Raw genomic sequence first — 9,238 nt, 5'->3', positions numbered from 1 at the left:
AAATATCCACTAAATGAGGGAATAATATGTGTGAGTGTACCCCAGAAGAGTTCCAAATTTGTGTGGGTAGAATATATATCCCACAGGGGTAAAATTGAAAAAAGTTGAAAAACATTTTTTTTTGGACTTAGTTATTTTTCCGGCGTTTATCAGACTTTCAGATAGGGCAAATGTCAGTGAGCGTTCCGATTTCAGTTCCAGAGCGATTCGCCCAATGAGTCCTTGATATTTAGTCATTTTCAGCCAATTTTCTGGATTTTTGAAAAATTCACTTTTTTTTGAAAATATCCACTAAATGAGGAAATAATATGTGTGAGGGTACCCCAGGAGAGTACCAAATGTGTGTGGGTAGAATATATATCCCACAGGGGTAAAATTGAAAAAAGTTGAAAAATATTTTTTTTTTGGACTTAGTCATTTTTCCGGCGTTTATCAGACTTTCAGATAGGGCAAATGTCAGTGAGCGTTCCGATTTCAGTTCCAGAGCGATTCGCCCAATGAGTCCCTGATATGTAGTTGTTTTCAGCCAATATTTTCGATTTTTGAAAATTTCACTTTTTTGTGAAAATATCCACTAAATGAGGGAATAATATGTGTGAGGGTGCCCTAGGAGAGTTCCAAATGTGTGTGCGTAGAATATATATCCCACTGGGGTAAAATTGAAAAAAGTTGAAAAATATTTTTTTTTTGGACTTAGTCATTTTTCCGGCGTTTATCAGACTTTCAGATAGGGCAAATGTCAGTGAGCGTTCCGATTTCAGTTCCAGAGCGATTCGCCCAATGAGTCCTTGATATTTAGTCATTTTCAGCCAATTTTCTGGATTTTTGAAAAATTCACTTTTTTGTGAAAATATCCACTAAATGAGGGAATAATATGTGTGAGGGTACCCCAGGAGAGTTCCAAATGTGTGTGGGTAGAATATATATCCCACGGGAGTAAAATTGAAAAAAGTTGAAAAATTTTTTTTTTTTGGACTTAGTCATTTTTCCGGCGTTTATCAGACCTTCAGATAGGGCAAATGTCAGTGAGCGTTCCGATTTCAGTTCCAGAGCGATTCGCCCAATGAGTCCTTGATATTTAGTCATTTTCAGCCAATTTTCTGGATTTTTGAAAAATTCACTTTTTTGTGAAAATATCCACTAAATGAGGGAATAATATGTGTGTGGGTAGCCCAGGAGAGTTCCAAATGTGTGTGGGCAGAATATATATCCCACGGGGTAAAATTGAAAAAAGTTGAAAAAATTTTTTTTTTGAACTTAGTCATTTTTAAGGCGTTTATCAGACTTTCAGATAAGGGCAAATGTCAGTGAGCGTTCCGATTTCAGTTCCAGAGCGATTCGCCCAATGAGTCCTTGATATTTAGTCATTTTCAGCCAGTTTTCTGGATTTTTGAAAAATTTACTTTTTTGTGAAAATATCCACTAAATGAGGGAATAATATGTGTGAGGGCACCCCAGGAGAGTTCCAAATGTGTGTGGGTAGAATATATATCCCACGGGGGTAAAATTGAAAAAAATTGAAAAAATTTTTTTTTTGGACTAAGTCAATTTTCCGGCGTTTATCAGACTTTCAGATAGGGCAAATGTCAGTGAGCGTTCCGATTTCAGTTCCAGAGCGATTCGCCAATGAGTCCTTGATATGTAGTTGTTTTCAGCCAATATTTTCGATTTTTGAAAATTTCACTTTTTTGTGAAAATATCCACTAAATGAGGGAATAATATGTGTGAGGGTACCCTAGGAGAGTTCCAAATGTGAGTGGGTAGAATATATATCCTACGGGGTAAAATTGAAAAAAGTTGAAAAAATATATTTTTTTTCTCTTAGTCATTTTTCTGGCGTTTATCAGACTTTCAGATAGGGCAAATGTCAGTGAGCGTTCCGATTTCAGTTCCAGAGCGATTCGCCCAATGAGTCCTTGATATTTAGTCATTTTCAGCCAATTTTCTGGATTTTTGAAAAATTCACTTTTTTGTGAAAATATCCACTAAATGAGGGAATAATATGTGTGAGGGTACCCCAGGAGAGTTCCAAATGTGTGTGGGTAGAATATATATCCCACGGGGGTAAAATTGAAAAAAGTTGAAAAATTTTTTTTTTTTGGACTTAGTCATTTTTCCGGCGTTTATCAGACTTTCAGATAGGGCAAATGTCAGTGAGCATTCCGATTTCCGTTCCAGAGCGATTCGCCCAATGAGTCCCTGATATGTAGTTGTTTTCAGCCAATATTTTCGATTTTTGAAAATTTCACTTTTTTGTGAAAATATCCACTAAATGAGGGAATAATATGTGTGAGGGTACCCTAGGAGAGTTGAAAATGTGTGTGCGTAGAATATATATCCCACTGGGGTAAAATTGAAAAAAGTTGAAAAATATGTTTTTTTTGGACTTAGTCATTTTTCCGGCGTTTATCAGACTTTCAGATAGGGGAAATGTCAGTGAGCGTTCCGATTTCAGTTCCAGAGTGGTTCGCCCAATGAGTCCTTGATATGCAGTTGTTTTCAGCCAATATTTTCGATTTTTGAAAATTTCACTTTTTTGTGAAAATATCAACTAAATGAGGGAATAATATGTGTGAGGGTACCCTAGGAGAGTTCCAAATGTGTGTGGGTAGAATATATATCCTACGGGGTAAAATTGAAAAAAGTTGAAAAATATTTTTTTTGGACTTATTCATTTTTCCGACGTTTATCAGACTTTCAGATAGGGCAAATGTCAGTGAGCGTTCCAATTTCAGTTCCAGAGCGATTCGCCCAATGAGTCCTTGATATTTAGTCATTTTCAGCCAATTTTCTGGATTTTTGAAAAATTCACTTCTTTGTGAAATTATCCACTAAATGAGGGAATAATATGTGTGAGGGTACCCCAGGAGAGTTCCAAATGTGTGTGGGTAGAATATATATCCCACGGGGGTAAAATTGAAAAAAGTTGAAAAAATTTTTTTTTTGGACTAAGTCATTTTTCCGGCGTTTATCAGACTTTCAGATAGGGCAAATGTCAGTGAGCGTTCCGATTTCAGTTCCAGAGCGATTCGCCAATGAGTCCTTTATATGTAGTATTTTTCAGCCAATATTTTCGATTTTTGAAAATTTCACTTTTTTGTGAAAATATCCACTAAATGAGGGAATAATATGTGTGAGGGTACCCTAGGAGAGTTCCAAATGTGTGTGGGTAGAATATATATCCTACGGGGTAAAATTGAAAAAAGTTGAAAAAATATATTTTTTTTCACTTAGTCATTTTTCCGGCGTTTATCAGACTTTCAGATAGGGCAAATGTCAATAAGCGTTCCGATTTCAGTTCCAGAGCGATTCGCCCAATGAGTCCTTGATATTTAGTCATTTTTAGCCAATTTCCTGGATTTTTGAAAAATTCACTTTTTTGTGAAAATATCCACTAAATGAGGGAATAATATGTGTGAGGGTACCCTAGGAGAGTTCCAAATGTGTGTGGGTAGAATATATATCCCACGGGGTAAAATTGAAAAAAGTTGAAAAAATATATTTTTTTTGACTTAGTCATTTTTCCAGCGTTTATCAGACTTTCAGATAGGGCAAATGTCAGTGAGCGTTCCGATTTCAGTTCCAGAGCGATTCGCCCAATGAGTCCTTGATATTTAGTCATTTTCAGCCAATTTTCTGGATTTTTGAAAAATTCACTTTTTTGTGAAAATATCCACTAAATGAGGGAATAATATGTGTGAGGGTACCCCAGGAGAGTTCCAAATGTGTGTGGGTAGAATATATATCCCACGGGAGTAAAATTGAAAAAAGTTGAAAAAAATTTTTTTTTTTGGACTTAGTCATTTTTCCGGCGTTTATCAGACCTTCAGATAGGGCAAATGTCAGTGAGCGTTCCGATTTCAGTTCCAGAGCGATTCGCCCAATGAGTCCTTGATATTTAGTCATTTTCAGCCAATTTTCTGGATTTTTGAAAAATTTACTTTTTTGTGAAAATATCCACTAAATGAGGGAATAATATGTGTGAGGGTACCCCAGGAGAGTTCCAAATGTGTGTGGGTAGAATATATATCCCACGGGGGTAAAATTGAAAAAAGTTGAAAAAATTTTTTTTTTGGACTAAGTCATTTTTCCGGCGTTTATCAGACTTTCAGATAGGGCAAATGTCAGTGAGCGTTCCGATTTCAGTTCCAGAGCGATTCGCCAATGAGTCCTTGATATGTAGTTGTTTTCAGCCAATATTTTCGATTTTTGAAAATTTCACTTTTTTGTGAAAATATCCACTAAATGAGGGAATAATATGTGTGAGGGTACCCTAGGAGAGTTCCAAATGTGTGTGGGTAGAATATATATCCTACGGGGTAAAATTGAAAAAAGTTGAAAAAATATATTTTTTTTCACTTAGTCATTTTTCCGGCGTTTATCAGACTTTCAGATAGGGCAAATGTCAGTGAGCGTTCCGATTTCAGTTCCAGAGCGATTCGCCCAATGAGTCCTTGATATTTAGTCATTTTCAGCCAACTTTCTGGATTTTTGAAAAATTCACTTTTTTTTGAAAATATCCACTAAATGAGGGAATAATATGTGTGAGGGTACCCCAGGAGAGTTCCAAATGTGTGTGGGTAGAATATATATCCCACGGGGGTAAAATTGAAAAAAGTTGAAAAAAATTTTTTTTTGAACTAAGTCATTTTTCCGGCGTTTATCAGACTTTCAGATAGGGCAAATGTCAGTGAGCGTTCCGATTTCAGTTCCAGAGCGATTCGCCCAATGAGTCCTTGATATTTAGTCATTTTCAGCCAATTTCCTGGATTTTTGAAAAATTCACTTTTTTGTGAAAATATCCACTAAATGAGGGAATAATATGTGTGAGGTGTACCCCAGGAGAGTTCCAAATGTGTGTGGGTAGAATATATATCCCACGGGGGTAAAATTGAAAAAAGTTGAAAAATATTTTTTTTTTGGACTTAGTCATTTTTCCGGCGTTTATCAGACTTTCAGATAGGGCAAATGTCAGTGAGCGTTCCGATTTCAGTTCCAGAGTGGTGCGCCCAATGAGTCCTTGATATGTAGTTGTTTTCAGCCAATATTTTCGATTTTTGAAAAATTCACTTTTTTGTGAAAATATCCACTAAATGAGGGAATAATATGTGTGAGGGTACCCTAGGAGAGTTCCAAATGTGTGTGGGTAGAATATATATCCTACGGGGTAAAATTGAAAAAAGTTGAAAAAATATATTTTTTTTGACTTAGTCATTTTTCCAGCGTTTATCAGACTTTCAGATAGGGCAAATGTCAGTGAGCGTTCCGATTTCAGTTCCAGAGCGATTCGCCCAATGAGTCCTTGATATTTAGTCATTTTCAGCCAATTTTCTGGATTTTTGAAAAATTCACTTTTTTGTGAAAATATCCACTAAATGAGGGAATAATATGTGTGAGGGTACCCCAGGAGAGTTCCAAATGTGTGTGGGTAGAATATATATCCCACGGGAGTAAAATTGAAAAAAGTTGAAAAAAATTTTTTTTTGAACTAAGTCATTTTTCCGGCGTTTATCAGACTTTCAGATAGGGCAAATGTCAGTGAGCGTTCCGATTTCAGTTCCAGAGCGATTCGCCCAATGAGTCCTTGATATTTAGTCATTTTCAGCCAATTTCCTGGATTTTTGAAAAATTCACTTTTTTGTGAAAATATCCACTAAATGAGGGAATAATATGTGTGAGGTGTACCCCAGGAGAGTTCCAAATGTGTGTGGGTAGAATATATATCCCACGGGGGTAAAATTGAAAAAAGTTGAAAAATTTTTTTTTTTTGGACTTAGTCATTTTTCCGGCGTTTATCAGACCTTCAGATAGGGCAAATGTCAGTGAGCGTTCCGATTTCAGTTCCAGAGCGATTCGCCCAATGAGTCCTTGATATTTAGTCATTTTCAGCCAATTTTCTGGATTTTTGAAAAATTTACTTTTTTGTGAAAATATCCACTAAATGAGGGAATAATATGTGTGAGGGTACCCTAGGAGAGTTCCAAATGTGTGTGGGTAGAATATATATCCTACGGGGTAAAATTGAAAAAAGTTGAAAAAATATATTTTTTTTCACTTAGTCATTTTTCCGGCGTTTATCAGACTTTCAGATAGGGCAAATGTCAGTAAGCGTTCCGATTTCAGTTCCAGAGCGATTCGCCCAATGAGTCCTTGATATTTAGTCATTTTCAGCCAATTTCCTGGATTTTTGAAAAATTCACTTTTTTGTGAAAATATCCACTAAATGAGGGAATAATATGTGTGAGGGTAGCCCAGGAGAGTTCCAAATGTGTGTGGGTAGAATATATATCCCACGGGGTAAAATTGAAAAAAGTTGAAAAAATTGTTTTTTTGGACTTAGTCATTTTTAAGGCATTTATCAGACTTTCAGATAGGGCAAATGTCAGTGAGCGTTCCGATTTCAGTTCCAGAGCGATTCGCCCAATGAGTCCTTGATATTTAGTCGTTTTCAGCCAATTTTCTGGAATTTTGAAAAATTTACTTTTTTGTGAAAATATCCACTAAATGAGGGAATAATATGTGTGAGTGTACCCCAGAAGAGTTCCAAATTTGTGTGGGTAGAATATATATCCCACGGGGGTAAAATTGAAAAAAGTTGAAAAATATTTTATTTTTGGACTTAGTCATTTTTCCGGCGTTTATCAGACTTTCAGATAGGGCAAATGTCAGTGAGCATTCCGATTTCAGTTCCAGAGCGATTCGCCCAATGAGTGCTTGATATGTAGTTGTTTTCAGCCAATATTTTCGATTTTTGAAAATTTCACTTTTTTGTGAAAATATCCACTAAATGAGGGAATAATATGTGTGAGGGTACCCTAGGAGAGTTCCAAATGTGTGTGGGTAGAATATATATCCTACGGGGTAAAATTGAAAAAAGTTAATAAATATTTTTTTTTGGACTTAGTCATTTTTCCGGCGTTTATCAGACTTTCAGATAGGGCAAATGTCAGTGAGCGTTCCAATTTCAGTTCCAGAGCGATTCGCCCAATGAGTCCTTGATATTTAGTCGTTTTCAGCCAATTTTCTGGATTTTTGAAAAATTCACTTTTTTGTGAAAATATCCACTAAATGAGGGAATAATATGTGTGAGGGTACCCCAGGAGAGTTCCAAATGTGTGTGGGTAGAATATATATCCCACGGGAGTAAAATTGAAAAAAGTTGAAAAATTTTTTTTTTTTTGGACTTAGTCATTTTTCCGGCGTTTATCAGACCTTCAGATAGGGCAAATGTCAGTGAGCGTTCCGATTTCAGTTCCAGAGCGATTCGCCCAATGAGTCCTTGATATTTAGTCATTTTCAGCCAATTTACTGGATTTTTGAAAAATTCACTTTTTTGTGAAAATATCCACTAAATGAGTGAATAATATGTGTGAGGGTAGCCCAGGAGAGTTCCAAATGTGTGTGGGTAGAATATATATCCCACGGGGTAAAATTGAAAAAAGTTGAAAAAATTTTTTTTTTGAACTTAGTCATTTTTAAGGCGTTTATCAGACTTTCAGATAGGGCAAATGTCAGTGAGCGTTCCGATTTCTGTTCCAGAGCGATTCGCACAATGAGTCCTTGATATTTAGTCATTTTCAGCCAATTTTCTGGATTTTTGAAAAATTTACTTTTTTGTGAAAATATCCACTAAATGAGGGAATAATATGTGTGAGGGTACCCCAGGAGAGTACCAAATGTGTGTGGGTAGAATATATATCCCACAGGGGTAAAATTGAAAAAAGTTGAAAAATATTTTTTTTTTGGACTTAGTCATTTTTCCGGCGTTTATCAGACTTTCAGATAGGGCAAATGTCAGTGAGCGTTCCGATTTCAGTTCCAGAGCGATTCGCCCAATGAGTCCCTGATATGTAGTTGTTTTCAGCCAATATTTTCGATTTTTGAAAATTTCACTTTTTTGTGAAAATATCCACTAAATGAGGGAATAATATGTGTGAGGGTACCCTAGGAGAGTTCCAAATGTGTGTGCGTAGAATATATATCCCACTGGGGTAAAATTGAAAAAAGTTGAAAAATATTTTTTTTTTGGACTGTCATTTTTCCGGCGTTTATCAGACTTTCAGATAGGGCAAATGTCAGTGAGCGTTCCAATTTCAGTTCCAGAGTGGTTCGCCCAATGAGTCCTTGATATGCAGTTGTTTTCAGCCAATATTTTCGATTTTTGAAAATTTCACTTTTTTGTGAAAATATCCACTAAATGAGGGAATAATATGTGTGAGTGTACCCCAGAAGAGTTCCAAATTTGTGTGGGTAGAATATATATCCCACAGGGGTAAAATTGAAAAAAGTTGAAAAACATTTTTTTTTGGACTTAGTCATTTTTCCGGCGTTTATCAGACTTTCAGATAGGGCAAATGTCAGTGAGCGTTCCGATTTCAGTTCCAGAGCGATTCGCCCAATGAGTCCTTGATATTTAGTCATTTTCAGCCAATTTTCTGGATTTTTGAAAAATTCACTTTTTTTTGAAAATATCCACTAAATGAGGGAATAATATGTGTGAGGGTACCCCAGGAGAGTACCAAATGTGTGTGGGTAGAATATATATCCCACAGGGGTAAAATTGAAAAAAGTTGAAAAATATATTTTTTTTGGACTTAGTCATTTTTCCGGCGTTTATCAGACTTTCAGATAGGGCAAATGTCAGTGAGCGTTCCGATTTCAGTTCCAGAGCGATTCGCCCAATGAGTCCTTGATATTTAGTCATTTTCAGCCAATTTTCTGGATTTTTGAAAAATTCACTTTTTTGTGAAAATATCCACGAAATGAGGGAATAATATGTGTGAGGGTACCCCAGGAGAGTTCCAAATGTGTGTGGGTAGAATATATATCCCACGGGGGTAAAATTGAAAAAAGTTGAAAAATTTTTTTTTTTTGGACTTAGTCATTTTTCCGGCGTTTATCAGACCTTCAGTTAGGGCAAATGTCAGTGAGCGTTCAGATTTCAGTTCCAGAGCGATTCGCCCAATGAGTCCTTGATATGTAGTTGTTTTCAACCAATATTTTCGATTTTTGAAAATTTCACTTTTTTGTGAAAATATCCACTAAATGAGGGAATAATATGTGTGAGGGTACCCTAGGAGAGTTCCAAATGTGTGTGGGTAGAATATATATCCTACGGGGTAAAATTGAAAAAAGTTGAAAAATATTTTTTTTGGACTTAGTCATTTTTCCGACGTTTATCAGACTTTCAGATAGGGCAAAGGTCAGTGAGCGTTCCAATTTCAGTTCCAGAGCGATT

The sequence above is a fragment of the Phyllobates terribilis genome, unplaced genomic scaffold, assembly GCF_046119375.1.
Source record: "Phyllobates terribilis strain yellow unplaced genomic scaffold, ASM4611937v1 Scaffold_9__5_contigs__length_417890890, whole genome shotgun sequence".
Lineage (NCBI taxonomy): Eukaryota > Metazoa > Chordata > Amphibia > Anura > Dendrobatidae > Phyllobates > Phyllobates terribilis.
The sequence above is the reverse complement of the archived record's forward strand: the minus strand, read 5'-3'. Positions refer to the sequence as shown.